A 23,269-nucleotide genomic window follows, 5' to 3' on the forward strand; every position below is an offset into this window, starting at 1 on the left:
ACAAACATGAAATAGTATTCGAGTATAAAGTTGACTGAAATGCTATCATTTCCAGTCACACAGATGAATCTGGAGGATGATGTATAAAGTAAAATAAGACAGGTCCAGGAAGCAAAATGTGGAAGCCAAACCATTGACCTCAGAGAAGCAGAGGATGGGATGTAGTTACTGGATCCTAGAAAGGCTACTGGGGAGGGATGGGGAAGGACTGACCCGTACAGAGTACAGCTAGTAGGAGGTGAGTTTTAATATTCTATTGCAGAGAAATGGCATGAACCCGAAGTGACAGGTACCCTTCAGGTTCACTGCACATTATGTGTGTGCATTGATTCCCATTGCATCTCATCATGCACAAATCACCATGTGCTTGTTTATTTCTTTTTTTATTTTGGTAGTGCTGAGGACTTTATGGATGCCAGGTGCTCAGCTATCATGCTACTTCTCAGTCCTTTGCCTTTTTTGAAAACTATTAATTAGAGCCGTCAAAATGGCTTAGGAGGTAAAGATGCCTGTTGCCAAGCCTGATGACCAGAGTTCAATATCAGAACCACACGGTGAAAGGAGAAAACTCTATAAGCTTTCCTCTGACCTCCACATGCATGCTGAAGGAAAATGAGAAAATGCTCTTGTACACCGCAAAATTTGTCACTCCTATTGGTTTAATAAAACGCTGATTGGCCAGTGGCCAGGCAGGAAATGTAAGCAGGGTGACCAGACTAGGAGAAGGATGGGAAGAGGAAAGGCAGAGACAGGGTCACCAGCCAGACGCAGAGGAAGTAAGATGAGAAAGCTGGACTGAGAAAAGGTACCAAACCACATGGCTAAGCATAAACAAGAATTATGGGTTAATTTAAGCTAACAAAGAGCTAGTTAGTTGTAAGCCTGAGCAATAGGCCAAACAGTTTTATAATTAATAATATAAGCCTCTGTGTGTTTATTTGGGACTGAACGGCTATGGGACTGGGAAGGACAGAGACTTCCATCTACAGTAGCATGCACACAAACAAATAATAAATAAATAAATGTGGGGGGGGTAGTTTTTCAAGACAGGGTTTCTCTGTGTAGTTTTGGTGCCTATCCTGAATCTTGCTCTGTAGACCAGGCTGGCCTCAAACTCACAGAGATCCACCTGGCTCTGCCTTCCAAGTGCTGGGATTAAAGGCATGTGCTGCTACTACCACCCAGCAAAAAATTATTTTAAAGACTAATAAAATATGTGTGTTAATTAAAAATTGAAATGAATGTTTTAAAAGTCCTGGCCCTCAGTTCTAGCTAGGGGCGGTGATAATGTCCCTTTTTTGGAAGACTTCAGAAAGATTCATTGTAAAATATAGCACACAAACCTCTTAGGATCAAACACGGAGGCAAACATTCATGACCCGAATTCAGTAGTGGATTATGATAAGATTTTTTAAAAAAAACAGATATATTGGATTTCATCAGCAATTAACACTTGGGGGGAGAATTTATTTCATCTTACATCTTCTAGGTGATAACTCATCACTGAGGGGAGTCAGGGCAGGAACTAGAGGCAGGAAGCTGAAGGCAGGAACCAAAGCAGAGGCCATGGAGAAAGCTACACATTGGTTTCCTTTCCATGACTCACTCTGCTTGTTTTTCTACACCTTAGCACTACCTTGCCTAGGGGTGGCACCATACCCAGTGGGCTGGGCCCTCCCACACCAATCATTAATCATCCCCATGGCCAAGTTGAGGGGTTCCTCAATTGGGATTCCCTCTTCTTAGGTGTCTCTAGTTTGTGTCAAGTAAGTAGGAAAAATGAGACATCTTCTACTGTTTGAAATATTTGACAAAACATATTATTGTAACTAAAGCTTGCCCTATGTGGAAGAGATGAAAAGAAAGATGAAAGTCTTGGGTATGAAACTGAGAGTTGGCAGGCAGGTTTGTGAAGCTTGCACTTTACTGCTGGTGACAGTGCTTTGGTGTGGGCTTTTACTGTTGTCATTGTTTTTAATAAATCCACTTATTCATTTATTTTACATCACAGCTGCAGTTTTCCCTCTCTCCTCTGTTCCCAGTCCCTCCCTCCCTCCCATCCCCACTCTGTTCCCATCCCCCAGTCAACTCCCCCTCAGTCTCTGTCCAGGAAAGGGCAGGTCTCCCATGACTATCAACAAAACATGGCATGTCAGATTGCAGCAAGACTAAGAATAATTAACACCTTTGAACCCCAAAGGCTACCCACCAGTCAAAGAAGGTATTTGAAAATCCTATATATGATAAAGGTCTAGTATCTACAATATATAAAGAGCTTCAGTATATGAAAATCTCAATAATAAAAAGGCCAAATTAAAATGAATAAACCAATCTGCAAGTGGACAAAGATTTTGTATTAGACTTTTTTCTAATGTTCAAAATCACTCATCAAGTGCAAATCAAAACCACGGGAGAAATGGTCTAGACCCAGTGAAGATGGGGGTTGTTGAAAAGGAAGAGAACAGCAATGCTGGCATGCTGGCACAGGTACGGAGAGACTGGGAGACATGCTCATAGAAGAAATTGTATTTCTGAAGTAGAAATACAAATGGCCGAGGAGTATGTGCAATGATGGATGATGCCATCAGTCAGTTGAGAAAAGCAAATCCAAACCAGAATGAGAAGCCACTGTACATACACTGGGATGGTTGTAGTTTTCTAAGTTGAAAATCACAAATGGTGATGAGGATTCAGAGAAATGTGAGCCTCTATACAATGCTGGTGGAGATTTAAAGGGGTTCAGCTACTATGGAAAAGTCTGAGGTTATCTCAAAAAGTTCAACACAGAATTACATGCAACTGTCCAGCAGCTTAATCTTAGCAATACACCCAAAACATCTGAATGTTTTAAAAATTGAAAGGAATGTTCACAGAAGTACTACTCATAGTAACTAAGAGCTGGAGAATACCCAACTGTCCATCAATAAATGAGGGGATGAGCAAAATACAGCATATCTATTCAATGGAATAGTATTCAGGCGTAAAGAAAGTGAAGTATAATATGCATGAATCTTAGAAACATTATGCTAGGGGAACAAGCTAGACATTGAGGATTGTGTAGCATGTGGGTCTCTTTCTGTGAAATGTCCAGGATGGGCAAATAAGATGACAGAGACAAAGATGGGAACTGATTTCTTAGTAGGTAGCAGGGTTCCATTTGGAATGATAAAGATGTTTAAGAGGCTGGTGATGTGGCTCTGCAGAGCACTTCCCTAGTGTGTACAAGCCCCTGAAGTAGGTAAAGTAGTTGTTAGACAGTATTGTGGATGTTCTGAATGTCCTACAATGGCTAGTTTTATGCAGTGTGGACTTTTAATGCATAAAGTAACACATAATACAGAGGTGGCAGCTGGGAAGGTGTGTCCCTTAGTTTAGTTTTGTTTGTTTGTTTGTTTGTTTTTGTTTTGTTTTGTTTTGTTTTTGTTTTTTAATAGACAAATATCTTGACAAAAGCTCCTTGAGAGAAAAAGGGTTTCTTTGGATTTATAGTCCCAGAGAGATAGTCTATTCTGGCAAGGAAGATGTGGTGGCAGGTATAGGAGGCTGGCTTAGTCACATTGCACCCATACTCAAGAGGCAGAGAATGAACACAAAGAGGGGTCCTGGTGATAGGACCTTCAGAGTCTCTCCCTCAAGACTCCCTTCCTCCAGTGAGGTTCCACCTCTCAAGGCTCCATAAACAGCTTCACAAACAGCTGCAAACCAAGTGTTCAAACACAGGAATCATTTCACATTCAAACCCCAACAGTGTGGCTTCCCCATCCTCTGCTCTGTTGTGTACCCTCTCCACTGGAAATTGGCCTTCTGTAAAGGCTGGAGATGGAAAGGCTGTGGGGAGAGGGAATACCACTTCAGTTTGGTCTCCCTGACAAGCCCTGGATGCATCAGGAGCACCCTGTGGGTGAGTAGCCACACAGGTGCAAGGATTTTCCCTGCATGCTTGGGGAGCCACAGTGATGACAGACACTAGGGAATGAAGATGGTCGGGAGGCTGTGTTGAGCCAACCTCTGGTGCTGAGCCTGCTCCTCCCACAGTGTGAGAGGCTCCCAGTGTGACTTAGAAACCTTAGGAGGTGGGGCCTGGCTGGAGGATCCTTGGGTTACACAATCCCTGAGGCCACCTCCTGATGAGAAGAGCAGCTTCCACTGCACTCAAGTGTTACCCAAGTGAGCACGGGCTGAACACTCTGGCACTGTGAGCCTGAAGGAGTCTACCTGCTTTAAGTTGTTTCTGGGGAATCTGGTCCCAGAAATGCCACAGGTGATACCTGAGAGGTAAGAAAGGGAGCAGCTGTGCTGCACAGGTGCCTCAGGATGTTGAGGGCTACCTCCCAGGCAAAGGAAAGGACGTGTTCACATGTGGAACCCCAGAGCAGGACGGCATGCTCATGAAATCTCAGAGACAAGGCATGCCCCAAACAAGGCCCTGAGGAGACTACATCTTGTCCAGATGCACGGGTAGGTAGTGGTTCCCTGTTGGCTCCATGGTTTGCTGGTTCTGGGAGCCATCCTTGATGAGGGTCAGCCCAGTCACACAATTTCCTCAGGTAATTAGGCTAATTAAACTAGCAATAAGAATTCTAATCATGTAAGACTCCACCATGCCTTCTGTTCAACTCTAGAAGCATGTTTTATATACAAGTACCCTGTTTTATAGATAAGGAGACTGAGGCAGAGAGAAGGTAAGCTTTTAATCAATTATGCAGCTCACATATGAGTCTGAATGCCATCATCAGCATCATCGAGAAGGCTGCCTTTGGCTGTCTTCTCAGAATGCATGGCTCAGAGCCACCTCTCACACCTTTTGAGGAAGTTCCCACATCCACTGAAGGGAGACCAAGCATTTAGAACTCCAGCCTGTGGGAGCCATTTAGATTCAAAGCCTAACAGCACTCACCTCAAGACCCCAGTTCCTTCGCCCTCCCTCCATTTGGATCTTCTTAGATCCTCATTGGACACTCGTTTTGTTTGGTTGCCTACCCATCCCTTTCCAGAAGGTCTCTCAGGGATTGTGGACACTTGATTTCTTATTTCTTCTCCGGGCACATAACACCCCCAGGCACACAGTAGGTCTCAATGATTGTGTATGGGGTGGGGAGGGATTCATTGATGGCCCTTGATTTTAGAAGTTACCTGCTGCCAGTGACCTCAGTGGGAGCAACTGACCTGTACAGAGCTGTCACAACAGCTGCCTGAGAGATTGGAGCAGGCAGGACGGCGCATTGGCTGGTGCTTGGTATTTCTTTTTCATCAGCCTCTGCTTGAGCATCCAGGGCTTAGAGGGGTGAGGAGGCTCACCTGCTCACCAGCCTACAGGTGACAGAGTCCAAGGACAGACATTGACACCTTCGTCCTCCCCTCCTCCAGCCTATCAGGGAGCCTCCCTGGGTGGTTTCTGAGCTGGTATCATGTGGGGCCCAGAAGGCCCATCGCTCCTCACCTGCCTGCGTGCGGGGGTGGCTCTTGGCAAGGGCCCAAGTCAGGCGCTTGAGCTGCTCTCAGCACCTGGGGTGGCAGGCTAATTAACCGCCAAGCAGCTGGTGGATATGCCTGGACTGTCTGGAAGAGTCAGCAGGCAACAGGGCTCAGTCCACCAGCTCTCTGGGGTGGGGCGGGAGGGGAGACCAGGTTATCCTTGGGACAGCATGAGAGGCAGTTTCCATCAGAGGAGGATGTGAAGCAGGATTGGAAGGTCTTTGGTTCTTGCCTTGGCCTGACCACTGATTGAGAATGTTCCTGAACCCTGGGATGTCAGCAGCAAACGCTTACCTCCTGCAGAGGTAGGTGAATCAGGCAAACCACTTTAGCCTGGCTACAAAATCAACACCAGTGTGTGCTCAAACAGTTCACTACTCACTGCTCTCCTCTGCTTGAAGAGGCTCTGCTCAGAGGCCACAGGCCAAGTGCCTAGTAAAGGCTGCATCCCTGGCCCCTCCCCTCCCCTCTCCATCCTGCATTGGGTGCAAATCCATGTTTGCCTCGGAGGTGGGGGGGTGTCTAACAGCTCTAGCCCAGCCTTGGAGCTTTTCTGTGGATTATGAGCCCTCTTCCCAAGCAATGAGGCTGGGTCTGGAGTGTGGTGCTGGTTACACAGTTAAGCGTGTCTCTCCCTTCTCTGCTTCTCCCTAAGAAATGGCAATACCTTGGAACAGACTGTGTTCTTCAGCACAGTGGGGCTCTGCACCCAGGAAGCCTTCCATTCATGTTTTCAAAGGACCAGATGACCCGAATGACATCACGCTGGCAAACAGCGTGCACGTATTATCTCCATAGCCCCGTGATGTGACGCAGGTCTGATGCTGCCCTTCATCGCCTGCAGGAGCAGAGGCTCCTACATGCCACAAGCTTCCTTCTGCAGACATGGATCCTAGGGGAAGGGGCTTGCAGCTGGCCCTCCTTCCTCTTTCTAAGGCTAGAGAAAAAGCAGAAGCTGGAGGCAGCTGAGATTGGGGTGCGGCGTCCAAGCCTTTCTGCCACCTGCCCGTCCCGGCTCCCGCACTGCCATGGCCTGGCTACTTCTCCCTGTGTGTCTGTCACCACCTATCTTATTCACAGCTCCGTTTCCCCTCGTGTCAACGGATCGCTCAACAAAATGTTTTCCATCGTTGCCAGCTATTTTTATCCCTTTTATCAGAGTTATTTCCTTTGTAAATAGCTCCCTGGCACAGAGTAGGCAGCCTCACTCAGTCCCGGCAAGCACCGTGGGGACAGGGAGGGTGTGGGCACCAAGGGAGGGAGAGAGGAGCCGAGCAGCCTTGGGCCTGACTGGCCTGGGGACTGCTTCTGCCCTGATGATGGCAGCAGGGGATGCTCACTCCTTCCATTTCCATTGTTGGGACCATTCTTCGAGCAGGCAGCGTGTGCACAGGCCTCGGAAACACACAATTAGCCACAGGCGCCCAAAATAGACTCAAAATCAGCAGCATTTTGTTTAGCTCAAGGCTTTTCATGCCCACAGGGGAGGGCATTTCTGCTCCCAAATACACATCTATTTTACAATAAGACAAATGCTTCATACCCCTGCTGTTAAATCCTGCCGCATGCCCTTCTGCGCCAGCCAGCCCTGTTCCCTGGTCCTAGCCAGCATTTCCATTTGTGGCTGTAAGAGATGCTCACAGCAGTACTCTCATCTCAGAGCACTGAACGCTCCAATCTGCAGCGCAATTAGCTCTCACGAGCTGGGATTTTCATCAGCTAACGCTGAAGGCTGCTACAGCTGTCCTAACAGCCCAGTTTCAGAAGATGCTGCTGATGCCAACCTTGCTGGAGAGAAGGAGCCAGCACAGTGCTGGTGGAAGTCTCCCTGCCCTGGAGGTTATACCAGGCCACTGCAGAGAGCCAGGGCTGCTCTGAGTGTGGCTGTTTGTCATGAGCTTATAGAAAGGACATGAACTTCCCAAGGACTAGAGATGAGGATTGAGTCCAGAGAGATCAGGAAGCCTGAACTCAGAATCCTCACCACTGAGTTTACAGTCTCAAAGTCCCGTGATCCTGCCTACTCTCTTCACAACATTTTCACATGGAATGTAATGATTGTGGGAATGTGGGGCCCTGTAGATCTGGAGCCAGGGCTCTTAGGCTAGAGGGTCACATCTGGCCAGATGGGTTGCTTTTCACATTGTCTATGGCTGCATGGTTCCTTGGCAGGTATAGTTACTGAACAGAGACTAGATGGCTGCCACATCTGAAATCTCTACTGACTGGCTCTTTATGGAGCAAGATTGCTAACCCCTGGCTGGCTAGCAACTCTGGTGAGAGCAGAAACCAAGTCCCCTCCGGGAGACTCAGGGGCATGCTCAAGATTACTCCATCAGTGCCTTGAACACCTGAGACAATAAGATATGTACCCAGAAAATAAGATTTTTGACAAAATAGAAATTCATTCCAAGAAGAAAAGCCTGATGTGCATGTATCTGTGTAAGTTGCCCAGTGTATTTCTGTACAAGGACTATGGAGGCAGAGTCACCACCTCCCATCTGTGAGCCACAGTCATCTCATCTGTCAAATGGGTACAATAACTATATGGGACAGGTACAAGGATTTAGCATAATTAAAACACCATGATTCTGTTTTTCTTTTATTGAAAATAGATTTCTTTCATACAATATATTCTGATTACGGTTCCCCTCCCCATCTCCCAGTTACTCCCCACCTCCCCCACATCCAGATCCACACTCTTTCTGTCTCTCCTTAAGAAACAACAGGCATGTAAAGAATAATAATATAATAAAATAAACCCAAACAATTCAGAGTAAGACATAAACAACCAAATGAGAAAAAGAGCCAGAGAAAAAGCACACACACACACACACACACACACACACACACACACACACACATAAATAAATAAATAAATAAAATAAACAGATATAGGCGGCACAGGACACATTCACACGCATAGGAATCCCATAAAAACACAAAATAGAAGTTATAATATATACACAAATGGCCTGTTAAAAAAATGCTCTGACTTAACATTTTGAGACACAGAAGCTCCAAAGATGCCATTGAGTACATTCTGTTTTGACCATCTATGGCTGGTATGTTTCCCCAGTGAGATTCCCTTGGAGAAACCTGAATTTTCATTTCATTTGCAAGTGACTATCAATTGGAGACAGCTTCAGGTTACAGATGGATTCATATATCCACTTCTTCTTTCAGCTCTAGGACTCCATCAGATGAAGACCTGTGTAGGGCCTGTGCACGATTCCTCGGTCTCCCTGAGTTCATATGTACGCCAGCCCTGTTGTGTCCAAAAGGCCTTGATTCCCTGAAAACACTGTAGTTCTTTCCCAGACCTGGCTCTCCTCTTTGGTCCCTACTGACAGTGGCATATCCTGTGGGACCTCCACCTGCTTGCCCTTCCCAGAACAGCTCACGGGGCTGCACAGAGTGAGGGTCTTTGGAATACACTGTACACAGGTTTGGGTGTTTCCGAATAGCAGACGTGAGTTTAACTCTTGACCCTTGACCCTGCTACTAATTGAACCACATACTCTTGAGCATACACATTCCTTCTCTACACCTTCCTTTCCTTATCCAGAAGATGGGAGAGAGACTGAGCCTTCCTTGTAGGTAGTAACAAAGATTAAATGCAACCATGTTTACTGTGTATTTAGGACCAGATCCCACTAGATAACTGGTCTAGTAGTCTAACTTGTTCCCTCAGCTGGCCTGTTTTGGGTACAGTTTTCTGAATTTGCATGGGAATAGTTCATTTTGACTGACTGCAGGCGGACTCAGCCTTGAGCACAGTAAGTCCTGAGCGGCCTCTGCTTTGTTGCACTAATAAAACCCAGGAAGCTAGCCGGGCCATGGCCCTGGCTTGGGGAGCTACTTGTATCTTCCGACACCTGCACTTTCCTGGCTCATGGTGGGTCTACGGTTCTTGTGGTGATAGTCTGACTTTGGAAGCTCTTAAGCTGGAGAATTTATGAATGGGCCTTCTTCATTTCTTGTCTTGCTGACTTGTGCTTTTGGTCCAACTGGGAGCTGGGTTGCTGCTACTTGCTAATTTCTCCTTGTTAAGTGGGTGTTACTCCACCCATACACAAAAAGCTATGGCTGCTCCACACTGAAACCTTGATGCTTCGATGAGGGGCTTCTGGCTACTTAGAGGACTGTCCTGTGCTGATCTTCTGGGAAGGAGACAACACTTGGGATTTTCTGGAGGAAGTACTGGCTTTCTAGCAGACTTGGGAAATTTGTTTCAATGTGCCATTTTAGTTCTTCTTAGTAAACCCTTCCATGAAGCTGGGCACAGTGGCACACTCCTGTGAACCCATGCGTGCACCAAGTAGAAGCAGAAGGGTCGGGAGTTCAAGGCCATTCTTAGCTATCCAGTGAGTTCAAGGTGAGCCAGAGTCATGTGAGATCCTGTCTCAAACATTGAGAAAGGAAGTTGGAAGTATCTGACTTGGAGGTAGGACTAACCCCTAGCTGGTGAAAGGTTTCTTTGGGAACTGGAGTTCAAGAACGTTCAAGAACAGAGTGTGTGTGTGTGTGTGTGTGTGTGTGTGTGTGTGTGTGTGTGTGTGTGTGTTTGTGTGTGCGCGCGTGCGTGCATGCATGTGTGGAGGCCAGAGCTGATGGCTTGTTTTTCCCTCAGTTACTCTCGCTCTCTACCTTTATTTTTGAAACGGTCTCACTGACCCTGGAGTTCATTGGCTTGGCAAGGCTGGTCAGCCAGTGATCTCCAGGAATCCACCTGTCTATTTCCCCAGCACTGGGATTCCAGGGAACATACCTCCACACCCAGCTTTTTACATGAATGCTGGGGGACAGAACACAGGTCCTCGTGTTCACACAGCACGTACTTTATCCCAGCCACAAGAACTCTCTCTAAAGGCAGGCAATGGAGCCATGAAGATGTGCTAGACAGGTGTGTCAAGGGGCCTGATGTCACATAATATGTGTGTTGGTCGGGTGAATAGGTAGTTCAGAAAGCCCAGGGCATATCCAGATTCCAATGCAAAAGAAGGTAGTTCTCATTTCCATCATAGTCCAAGACTGACATTTCTTGGTGGATTGCTTTCCCCACCCACTGATTCAGAAATCCAGGCTCCTGCAGTCCTGGACTCCGATACACTAAGGAAGGAGAGCGTGGGTCTTGAAGGACTGTTTGTTATCTGTAGAACAAGAAATGAACCCAAACTGATGCCACCGAGGTTAAACGGGGTGGTAGACAGAGAATGGACGTAGCACCTAGTTGGCAATAAAGGCTGTCAATACCTCTGTCTGTGAACCTCCAGCCCACAGAGGAGTGTTAAGCACACCGTAGGTGTGTAAAGACCGAGTGGCTACCTAGCAGCTGAGCTCTATTCCCTTGTCTCAGACTGCAGGCCAATTCCAAGGTGTGCCTGTTGAGAGTCCAAGTCTCTTCCATATAGCTAGGCACTTTTGGTTACACGTCCATCGGATAAGTTGCTTTTACTAAAGAACAATTTAGAAGTTGTAAGTGGGATATGGTGGTGCTTGGGAGGTAGAAGCAGGAAGTTGAGGAGCTGAAGACCAGAGACAGCTACTTGGCAAATTTGAGGACAGCCTGTGACTACTGAGATCCTAAAACACTGAAAGAATCAGTGAATGAAATTTGAGACTATCTACGCCATTCTGACATATGGGTTTGGGAGACAAGCCTCCATCCGATTCCTTATGAGAAGCTCCTCAGAGAACTTCTAGATCTACAACAGTAAAAAACAAAGCACAACAAAAAACCATCCCATGAGCCAACACACTTGAGCATGGCAACCCGGGGCTGGGTTCCAAAGGGAAGCAGGCTGGGGTTGATTAGCAATGTTGGCTGTGGGCAAGACAGGAAATGTGAGTAAAGCCACACGGAACATGCTAGATTATCTTGTGTCTTCATAGACTGCAGTTAGGAATGAGGCCCAAGGGAGGAACCTAGCAAGTGACAGCCAGTATAGACAGAGGGTCCCTGGCACTGGTCAGAGCCAGAATGAAAAAGGCCAAGGGATGGCAAACTCCACTGGAAAATTCTCCTGCAGTTAAAGAATTCCTGAGTACAAGGGCCTAGCTAGACTGTAGCAGCTGTAGAAACTCCTGAGAGGGAAATCCAACAGTGGGGGCACAACACGGGGTGATGTGAGTTGGAATCCCCCCACCCAGGTTGGTCGTCTTCTGCCCAGCTGTGCCCAATAAGACAAGATGAGAGGCCTGCAGTCATGGGGGATAGGCAGGACCCCAGCGGGCAAATGGCAGGTGATGGTGGCTCTCCTTCCCTCTACAGTGCCTCCTATGGAGACCTGAACACAAAGAGTATCACCCCCCAACCCCCAGTCCCTAGGTACCAGGACTCACCTCTCAACTGGTCCGCCTCTGAGTGTCCTCTGTGTTGATTGCTTGGGGTCCTGGCTTCCAACCATGTGGACTCACAGTTAGGAGGGAGAGAAAGGGCCTGTCTGTCCTGGGCTCTGAGATAAAACTGATTTAAAACACCCAATCAGTTCAATAGCAGCATTTCCAGAAGGAAGAAGTACTTCCAAATTAGTCAGAAGCCTGACTGAGAGAGCTGACTTGATTTTTATAAAGTAAAAAATGTCACCACCTGCATACCAATCAAAGAAGTGGAGTCAGTCAGTGGTTAGCCATCTGTGTGCTGGACTGTGGAGGGTACTCAGAGGGTGGCACTGATTCTGCCTTAGAAGGGATGCTAAGGATGTTGGGCCCCAGGAGTGTGCCAGGCCCATAAAGCTGGAATTCCTGTTCCAGGGAATAGCACAAACAAGGGAGCATGATATTAACTCATCTGTAACAGCAAGTGTACATACAGATGAGGCTGGACAGACAGGAAGGACAGACTGAAGAGCCTCAACCTCCATAACTGGGGCTTGGAAGTGAGGCTCCAGGCCAAGAGTGTCCCAGCTCCACAGAGATCGAGAGTCCTGAGCAGAGCAACCATCACAGCAGTCTCCTCCCTCAGTGTGGGAGCACAGATGCTCGGTAACTATGGATTGTCTATTTAAAGACACTGTGACTAGGTTCCAGAAGGCACACTGAAGGATGGGGGAGTGAGGAGAGGGGTAGATCAAGAGGGAAAGGCAGCTGGGGCAGGGTGGGGGGGAGTGGGGAGGCTAGATGCCTGCCTGGACCCTGCCTCCCCACTGTGGGAGCTAGGCAAGTCTATCTTTCTCTAAGTTTTCTTGGTACTGTATAGTGAATCACACAGGCTAGAGACTAGCTGGGTTCAAGGCTAGGCTCCTTCACTAGCCATTGATGTAGAGATCTGTTCACGTCACCTCTGTCTTGCTTCCTCCTCTGTAGAATGGAGATGATAGCAGTACCTCCCTTTCAGAGCTGCTTGAAGACTAGATGAGTTAAACTGTGGGAAACATTTGTAACCCACCTGGCCCATAACAAAGTCTCACAAGCTTCTCATGAGAGTGTTCTATTGTCATTATTAATAGTGCTGGATGAGGTATTACTTTTCTTCTTGCTGAGGAAGAAAGGCTTTATCTTGGCCCGCTGTGGGAAAGTGTACAGACTGTCATGGGATTCTATGCAGTGGGAGCTTCTGGCTAGGAACCCCCCACACACACACACTTTTTACATCGCAGCAGAACAGGAAACAGAGAAATAATCAGAAGCCAGCTATATACCTCAAGGTTCCCCCACTCCCAAAGCTACTTCCTCCTGCAAGTCTTTGCCCCACAAAGGCTTTATAGCCTCCCCAAACAGTGCCACCCACTGAGGACCAAGTGTTCACACACATGACCTGTGGGGGACATCTCACACCCAAACGGGAACAGTGCTGAACAAGCTTAGTGGGCATTCCTTCTGCTGGGGCACACAGGAACCTTCAGAGTTCATCCAGAAAGCTCAGGTTTCAAGCAATTATCTCAGAGTGTCTTCAATATCTCTGACAGTTACTCTTTCTAATCCGATTCTTCCTCTCCAAAGCTTGAGTGCATATCTGGAAAAGCTCTTTTTCAAGGCAAAATCCATTTTCCTAGCATCAGCTGAGCCAGGCCCGGGGGGGCAGTCAGACAGAAGCAATCCAAAGTGGCCGCAGTGAGGAATCTGCTCAAGTAACAGTCCAGCCTGCAAAAAGCCAGTACCCATCAGATGCCACCTCTGCATTCTTTCAGGTCAATAAATCTTTGAGGAATTATCTGTGTTGTGATTCACTGCACTGCCAATCTTAGCCACGTGGTTTCACCAAAGTCAGAATCAAGGTTGACCTATATAGCTGTCCTTTCCAAAGGAAGCCATTCTGTGTCCATAGCCACCTGCTGGATTTTACCTATGGCTTAACTGCCCTCTGACCTCTCCACCTGGGCATGGAGATACTGGCACCATGCTTTAGAAGCACCTACCTGGAATCCTTGGGTTCTGGTTTCTTTGAATTAATTCACTTTAAGGCCCTAGAAGTTGAATCATAGAAAAACTTGGTTATTTTGTTGATGTGTTTCAAGTCATGATGTTGTACCATTGTTGAATTTTCACTCATAGACCTAATAAACCTATAGGTCTCGAAGTCCCCACTACAATGCACTTGCTATGTATGGCAAAGCATTGCCTGGAATCCAACTCAACCCAGGAATGATTCCTGGATGGCACAGTCACTGGGGCCCAAGCTCCTTAAGCATGAGGCTCCACCTCTGCTGTTCTCAAGAGAGGCTTTGCAGATGTGTTGATTGTCTACAATCCATCTGCCTTCTTCTCCTTCTGTGTCTAGACAGGCAGGCTCTGCCCCTGTGTTGTGTGCTGTCCACCAAGGTCTGTTCTTCCTCTGTACAAAGGGGCTGTGCTTATTGTTTTGTCCCCAACCCCCAGGACACAGTTGAATATGGCCCCTCTGTGTAACCAACTCCAAGTCATATTCAACAGTGGCCCAGACAGACCCTGGGCCTGACCACACAATCAATAACTAAGGTCTAACAGATCAGGACCTACTGTTGAAAGATGGATGTCCAATGTCCTCAAACCCACAAAAATCCATGTTTGCCTTCCGAATCTGCCTGGGCAGAGCCTTAGGTGAACCTTAGGAAACTGTTCTTAGAGGTTCTGAAATGGAAAATCTTCTTGCTTCTAGGACTCCGGACTCACTGTGGAGCTCTGCTTAGCATTCCACACAAACAGGAGGCTGGCCTCTTGCGGCATCCCACCAAATTCACTGCATCTACCTTTCAAATACTAGCTGCTCAGCTTCCAAGGCAGGCACTGGAGACCTCAGTGGGCAAGCCTGTTCTGGCCTGTGTTCTGTACTGTAACACAGTACCTGAGGCTCAGTGACCTATTTTTAAAAACCACAGATCTAGCTCATGATCCTGGAGCCTGGGGAGTCCAGGAGCCTGGCTCTGGGATCTGGTAGTGCTCTGCTGTGTGTAGTGGGAGGATGAAGGGCAAGAGCAGACAAGAGTGGGTAGATAAGCAGAGGTTGACTTCTCATAGCAGCTAACCCACTCCTGAGACACTCAGTCCAGGCTCTGTTCTCCTGACCCAATCACGTCCCAACACTGTCATACCAAGGCTAAGTTTCTAGAACATGAACTTTGGAGACACACTGAAGCACTGGTATAACCAGGCCCCCATCACCAACTGCCTCTGCCTTTCTTCCTCTAGGCCTCCCTCTCCTCACACACTGCTTGCTGCCTCAGACACCTTGGTCTTGGCATATCCTCCATCTCACTCCTTCCCTGTTGTGTTCCCACTGCCTGAAGCACTGCTACCGTCCAGGGCTGCCAAACTCCACAAGGTCTCCTGACCAACCCCTAGTGCCCACTGTCTTGACCTGTCCTCTCTCGGAGCTCACACAGCACATGTGACAGTCCCCTGGAATTTGAGTTGGATCTCATATTATCCCAAAGCTGTCATAAAGCTCAGAGGGGGCAAAGGTTTTCAGGTCGCTTGTCTCTACAGCACAATGTATGGTGTTTTGATTCCTAAGTCTTCCTGGGTATGTAAACCTTGATGGCTTATCTAATCGATCTGTGTCTCCCCCTGTACGGGGGAACCAAGCCCCCTTTCTTACAGCCGTACTGTGACCTGTCTGAAGTAGAAATGAAACTGAAATAGGAATGGGAGCAGATTCTGACGCAGGCCTCGCAAGGGTACTGCTCTGAGCTCTTTTCAAGCAATTCACTTAGAATGCTTTTGAAAGTGCTGGGAATAATTGTGCAGGAAGCTGAAAAAATAGTTCAGAGAGATCTCATGTGCCTCTCTCCCAGGTTTCTCCACAGGTTACATCTCATATAAGTAGAGTCCATATTAAGACCAGGACACTGACTTTGGTCTAGCATATGGGTATACATCTATGTCATATTGTCACCTACTGGAATTGTGCCAACAACAATATGACAGAACACCTCCATCCCCACAGGGCTGCCCCGTGGCGTCCCCTAGTACCACACCACCCATTTCCTTCCCTTCTTCCACCACTGGCAACCACTAGTATACCCTCCATCTGAAAATTTTTGTCACATGGCTAAGTAGAATGTCAGTGTGTGACCCTTCAATACTGACCTTTTCCACTCAGCAGAATGTCCAAGATTCATTCAAGTTGAAGATAAATAATCTGTTCTCCTCCTGTTACTGCTCAATACTGATCCATAGACATACAATCATCCCCCAATATCAAAGCATCACCCTCAGACATCAATCACACAGATGCTCAAATCCTGTGCTGATCACCTTTTGCTGTCAACGAAACACAACTTATAATCACATGAAAGAGTCTTAATAAGAATTGTGTAGATCAGGTTGGCCTGTGGGCATGTCTGTGAGAGACTGTCTTGTGGGTGGCACCATTCCCTTGCCAGGGAGTCCTGAATTTTATAGGAGAAAAAACAGCTAGCTAAAAGCAGTCAAGCAATTAAGTAGGCCTACATGAATTCATTTCTCTTTGCTTTTGACCAAGGGTGTGTTGTGACTAACAGCTTGAGTTCCTACCTTCACACCCAAAAATGAGGGACTGTAACTTGGGGTTATAAAATGAATAAACACTTTCTCCCTTAAGGTGCTTTTTGTCAGAATAATTTATCACAGCCACGGAAATGAGATTAGAACAAATCCCTTATAGAAAATGGTGTAGTAACTGCCTATAGCCTGTTGCCATTTCTTTTATACTTTAAATAATCTCTGCATGACTTACAATACCTTATTGATTTAATGTGATTGCTGTGCAAGGAAGTGTTATACTGTACTATTTAAGGAATAATGACAAGAAAAAACCCATACAATGTAAACTTTTTTCCCTCCCCGTGAACATTTTCAGCATACAGTTGGCTGAATTTGGGGGTGTGGGACCTGCAGATATGAAAGGACTCTGGACCACCCTCATGCTTTTACCACTGGTCATCTGGCTTGTCTCTGCATTTAGCTATAATATGTAAAGCTGCTATCAATGTTTGTATATATTCTTTATGTGAATATAAGTCTTAGTTTCTCTAGGATAAATGCCCAGGAGGGCCATTGCTTGGTTACATGCTAACTGTATGTTTAGGTTTTTTTTAAAGAATAAGGCAACCTGTCTCCCAGAATGATGGTACTACTTCTTGCCAGCAGTGTGGGTAATTCAGTGTTTCCACACCTTTGCCTGCATTGATGTGGTCACTAGCTTTTATCTGAGCTGTTCTGACAGGTGTATAGTAGCACCTTACTGTGGTCTTATTTCCCTAGTAGCTGTGCTTTTAAACCAATTTTTCTACTTATTGGCCATCTGTGCATTCTCTATGATGAAATGTCTCTCTGTGTCTTTGCTGATCTTTTAAGTGGATTGTTTGCTGTCCTTTTTATGTGCTGTTGGGAAGTCCTCTATACATACCAGACAGGAATCCTTTCCCAGTTCAAACATTTATGCATACACCTTTCAAACCCTCATGCAGCCCAAGGAGAGGGTTTGAATTAGGATTGCCTCAGGCTGACAGATGAGGAAGTTGAGGAAGGAAGTGGTAAGTAGCATTTGATTGTCCTCTGGACCTCACCCTGCACTTAAGCTGAGGATATTTTCATACTCAGGAGACTTGAGTAGACCTTGGTGGCACAGGAATACTGAGCCTTCCACAGGGCTCAGGCTGGCTCAGCGGACATGGGTACCAGCAGCCACTCTACTTCATAACGTTCTTTACTCCATACACAAACAGACACTATTATTATCCCCAATTTACAGATGAGTAAACTGAGACTCAGAGAGCCTGACCACTGAATTAAGATTCTACAGTAAGTCTCATTTAAGAGTCTATGCTCCTAGTTCAGGGCTTTCGAGATTTTTTTAAAACCATAATCCTTTTGTAAAATACACTTGACACTGAACTCCATCTCCTAAACACTACTGCACACATATTAAAGAATTAACTCTGACAAAACAATATTCCCCCTCCCCACGTGCCATGCCCTCTGGCATTTCCTTGTTCTGAAATCATGCTATTTTTAAGGTGGCATTCGTCACCCCCCTCAGCTGTTTCCCTGACCCAGTAATGGATGCAAGCCATGGGCAGGCAGAGGCCGAGCTCTTACACTGTTCATAGGGCAATGTTGATGGTGGGATGGTGTTCTGGGCTGGCATTGCGACTAGGACCTGGCAGGTGCCCAGAGAAGCTCATCTCCTTTGATTGAACTTCTTGGCAAACTGGCGGTCCCAGGCCCTGCCTCCTAGGCTCCCATAAGGCCCTGGGCTGGCTCTAGTGTCTCCCATAGTGACCCAGATTTGCCCCAGAGAGATCGACTCTGCCTCTCTCTGGGGACAGGCACCACCTTGGACTGTGTCTTTCAGTCACCAGCACCTCAGAAGCCAGTGCCTCTTTGGAAGGTGAGGTTATGCCCTGTCTCCACAATGCGGTCACTTCCTTCCCCAGAGTCTTTCTGTGTGGGGATTGTTCCCCTAATCAGGATGGAGACTGGGCTCATTACAAGCTGGTGAGGCAACGGCTCTGTGCTCCAAGCCGAGACAGGCTGTCTGGGAGCTTGGCCAGCCTCCCACTGCCCCGGACACCAGGGCAGTGGCCTCTGCATGGAGCCAGCCTGCTGGGTTTGTCTGCCCCTTCCCCAGGGACACAAACTGACAGATACTGTTTGCTGAGACCTCTGTAGCTATTGTTATTGCAAAAACTCAGCCATGACCATACAGTGAAATCCAAGCCTTAGGACTACCTCTGAGCAGAGCTGAATGGCTGAACACCTAGAACCAGAGGTAACCTTTACTATGTACCACATATCATGAGGAAAGCTTCCCGGGCAGCCTGGTATGTAGTCTTTGACAACACACTCACTAGGTGCTACTGGCTACTCCATTCCACGGATACAGACATTGAGGCACAGAATGTTTTTAAAACTTGATAAGCTCTCTGGGCAGCTAGGAAATGCCACCCCAGTGTGGCTCCCAGACCCAATGCTCACCTCACATGCCTTTACCACTTGCAGTAGCGTAACCCCAAGCCTTCCTTCGCTAGGTTCAGCAGTCAGGTGAGTCTCCATGGATGATGTCATACCCCTCACATCTGGGCAGCTAGGAGGAGAAGATGAAATAAGGTATGCAGTGAATCCATTCTTAAGAGTCAGCTGGGCTCTTTCCCCGTTGACTTGACAGTGTCCCTTGGGTGTGATGTAGGATTCTGAGAGGAATGGCAACCAGTCCAGAGGCCCAAGTAACCCTGGGATTCCCATCCAGAGGCCCTGTGTACCCTGGGAGTCTCGCACTGTGTTGCCTGACTAGCACGAGTCACACTGACTTCCACACAGAAATCTCCAACATGACAAATACCTTTTGAGGCCGCAAAGATGCCCTCTGCTGCCTTCCTTTAGCCACAGATCCCTCTGAAGGAGATGAGGGGACAGTCCTGTGTCGAATGCAGAGCCTGTGTGGACTTCTCATTAACTACAGTTTAATTACTGCCTGCAGTAGAGGTTTTTAATAACAGTAAGTCCCAATTAGTCGCTTGTTACTTCAGAAATAATTACTGATAGTGGCCCTTTGTCTTTGTGTGTGTTATTTCCGGTTTCATTCCCAAGTCCCAAAAGTCTACCCAAGCAGACATTTTTAATGGAAAGAATTGGAGTTCCAGGGCATATGAGGAATGTTTACAGGGACTGTGGGTTCAGATGGGGCATGTGTGTCAGCCTGAGATTAGTGGGGGATGGCCGTGGCCATTCTTATGCATGAAGATGTTTCTTCAGGGAAGAGCCCTGGTCTCTGTCCTGAGCTGGGGGTGGAGGTTTGTGAAGACGTGCTACTCACCAGCAGGTCACAGGGATTCCAGCCTCTAGCTACAAACTGGGCCAGGCCCTAGCCACTGACCTATGAAGAGGCAGAGTCACCACCCCCTGACAACACCAGTCAGAGCCCATGCAAGGACTGCTTTGGAGGGAGGGCAGAGCGTGTGTAGTTTCCCATGCCAGGGCAGAGTCCCAGCCTTAGATGCACTTCCGACTGACTGTTCCTTGAGGACTTTCTCCAAGTAAAAGGTAGTTTTAGCATGCCACTCAGGCCCTGGAGTTCACACTGAGCCTGTAGGTCATCTGTGTTCCTCAGAGGCTGCCCACAGGTAAGATGGATGGATACATGGTTTTGTTGGAAGTAGCAATGAGTCCTAGCTCCAGTGAGTAACTCTGACCCACTTTTATCAAACGTTGTTTGCTTTTTTACCTGTATCCTGTTCTTGGGCAGGGGAGCTGGTGTGGGTTTGACCAGTTGTTCACTGACAAGGTTAGTCATTAGAGCTAGTATGTGTTGGTTGTCAACTATAGGTGAGGTGTCCTTTAGGGTGGTTTACACTTATTGTTATTAATTTTATTTTTCGTTTATTGAGACAGGGTTTCTCTGTGTAGTCCTAGCTGTTCTGGAATTTTCTCTGTAGCCCAGGCTGGCCTCAAACTCACAGAGATCCACCTGGCTCTGCCTCCTGAGTGCTGGGATTTAAGGCATGTACCACCACCACACAGCTTATTTATTACTTTTTTGTCAACTGTCTAAATGCTTATTTGCATATAAGGAAACTCAGGTATGCAGAAGAGTTGAGTAATTTACCAAGGTCAATCAGCCTGCGGGTGTCAGAGCTCAGCATATCGCTCCCAGATTCCCTCCACAGTTGGGCATGTCCTCTAGGGTACCCTGTCACTCATGAGAAGGACCTGACCACGGCCTCAGTCTATGTCCTTCTGACTTCATCTGTGGCTTCTGAATAAGATCTTTTATGGGGGTGGGGGGGCAGTTTATATTTTGCTCAACTGTATTCTCAGAAAGCCTTTCCTGTTTGGACCAGCTGGGTGGTTCTAGCTGCCAGCCTCTGTTCTTAGCCATTCTGCGTTGAATGGGGTGGTAGGAAAACATTTGAGTCCAGTTTAGAGGTTGTAACTCTGGCTACCCTGATTTGGAGGTGACAAAGTCCTTTTTGCCATCATCCTAGCCAGCTCCTGGTCCTCCCACAGTGCCCTGCTCCCCTCCATCATCCTAGCCAGCTCCTGGTCCTCCCACAGTGCCCTGCTCCCCTCCATCATCCCACCTGGTTCCTGGTCCTCCCACAGTGCCCTGTCCCCCTTCCATTGTGACCAACTTGTCAAAGGAAGGACCCCTCACTGCTAAGCCAATAATTTTATTCTTCCCTCACTGTAGTCTTTGGTCTCTTTCCCCTGAGGATCCTTCCGGGTGAAATCCAAACCACTGGCTGGAAAACCCTGCTGGAAAAAAAAAATCCATCCTTTCTCTTGTTTTCCTTCTTACCTCCTGTTCATCTCCTCCAATGGGCCATACTGTAATGTTGTCTTGTCCTGAAGCTGAGTTCCTCTGTGTTTGGAAGCTCATTTGGAAAATTCCATCTACAAGGCAAAAATGCCCGCCCTTGTCCCCCACACAAAGGGCCCTTTGAAGGTGCAAAGGGCTTGAGATTTAAAAAGCAAGCAGACAAGCGTGGCCTCGAGGAGAGGAGCTGACGGGGCAGAAACAGAAACCTGTCTAATAAAACTGTCCCTGAGTTTCTTTAGACAAGGGCATCGTATTTGTGTTTATTCTGCACTCGTGGCCCAGAGCTGCAGAAAGAACTTGTGTGATGCTCTGCAGAGGGCGGGCGCTGGCCAGCCTCCCTTGCTGGCCAGTCTTTGTGAAGCATCAGGGCTGTCTGGAGAACAGTATGTGGAGATCTGGCTCAGCCCTCCAGTTGGTAAGACGTGCCACTTTCTCTAAGGCTAGTGCACACTCCAGATCTTGACTGGCAGAGTCTATCCAGAGTCATCTCAATCCTCTGGGCTCTGCTCTTCCTTCCCACATTCTCTAAAATGAGTGTCTCCTGTCTCTGTTTTGAGCTCTCCCTCTCAGACCCTGAGTGGAATTATCTTCCCTATTGCTATGACAAAATACTCCAGACAGAAGCAAATTGAGGGAGGTTTAAGGAGTCCATCTTGGTGGGAAGGCATGGCGACGGCTTGCTTACATTGTGTCTGCAGTGAGGAAGCAGAAAGGTTAATACTAGGGCTCTGCTGGTCCCCCTTTTCTTCTAGCCCAGATGTAGGTTTCCTAGGTGATCCTAAATTGTCAAGTTCACAATGAAGATTAATGGTCACACTGTAGCACAGGGGTGTGGGTATGAGTGGGTTGTTAGGAAGTGCCTACAGGAAGCATTTAGAAGGAGAGTGAGGCTGGGCAGGAGAAAGCCCAGTAGTGGTGTGCCTTGTTTGTATGAGCATCCCCTCTCTAAGAGGGTGTTGGTGACATCCCCAGGCAAAAGGACACTGTTAGTGAGTGATATCTAGGTAAGGCCAGTCAGTAGGAGACATCAGATGTCACATCATCTGCTAAGACAACCAACTTCTCTAACATTATCAACAATGGACCAAATAATCATCAGCAATACTAACTCAGCCCTCTCCCGAACTCTGTGGGGACCAGCCTCCTTGCCCCCCAAAGCCTTTGAGGGAGGCTGCTGACATTATCTACACTATAGCTGTGTGTGACTTCTGTAGCCAGAAGCACTGGATTTCCAAGTGGTTTTGTGACCTGGCCACACTCCCTAACCCCTCAGAGCTTCAGTTTGCATTCCTGCCAAATGGGTCACAACATTATGGGGTGGTTCTGAGTGTCCAACAGGTCAGCACTGGGCAGGAGCTGGCACCTGCTGGGAGCTTAGCAAGCACCATGCTGTTTGCTTACGCTAATGAAGAAGCATAAGCACAGTACAGATGTTGTCCCCAGCATGTAGCTGCAGGAGGTGAGGGTCCACAGTGTCAAAAGGGAAGTGGGGCAGATCACATCAGACAGGGCTCCTGAAAGCCTGGGTAAGACCTTCCTTTTAGCTGAGAGCAGTGAGGGTCAAGGGAAAGGAGCATCAAGGTTTTAAGCCTAAAGGAAACGTAACCCAACAGACATTAGCTGTTTTCATCTGACTTGCCCATGTCCAGAAGAGATGCGGGTCCCCAAAGGGAGAGGAGCAGGGGCCCACTGTCACGGCAAAAGATGGCAGTGACTTTGACTGGGGTAGTGTGGGGTGTTAGACATGGCCAGATTCAGACTGTATTTTTAATGTTGAGTTGAGAGGATTCACAAGTGGCTGAGAAGCATCAGTGACTCCTGGTGAGGAGAGAGTGGGCTGTCATTTACAGGGACGAACTATGACTATGGGGGAGAGAGAGTGTAAGAGCTTTGAGTGGGAACTCCTTTGGAATTCCCAGAAACCGTTTGAGGCAGGCACATTAGCCCCATTTTACAGGCAAAGGAATCAAGGCCAGCAAAGGAAACCTCAAATCCAGTAAAGGAACATTCCTGCAACAAGCCTGAAATTCAGTCATTATTTTTAACTCCTTAAGAGCATATATACTACAGGGA

The 23,269-nt window shown here is 47.4% G+C and overlaps 1 long non-coding RNA gene across 1 annotated transcript; it reads right to left on the reverse strand.

Annotated features, from left to right (window-relative positions):
• Positions 1 to 10,109: 10,109 nt before the first annotated feature.
• LOC118580154 lies at positions 10,110 to 21,239 on the reverse strand. Its single transcript, XR_004944521.1, has 5 exons — positions 21,176 to 21,239; positions 18,856 to 18,964; positions 13,836 to 13,883; positions 11,821 to 11,944; positions 10,110 to 10,628 (listed from the first exon to the last, which is right to left on the reverse strand). It is a non-coding gene; the product is annotated as an uncharacterized LOC118580154 (long non-coding RNA).
• Between the last annotated feature and the right edge of the window lie 2,030 nt (positions 21,240 to 23,269).

This window comes from Onychomys torridus, chromosome 1 (genome assembly GCF_903995425.1).
Source record: "Onychomys torridus chromosome 1, mOncTor1.1, whole genome shotgun sequence".
Taxonomy (NCBI): Eukaryota; Metazoa; Chordata; class Mammalia; order Rodentia; family Cricetidae; genus Onychomys; species Onychomys torridus.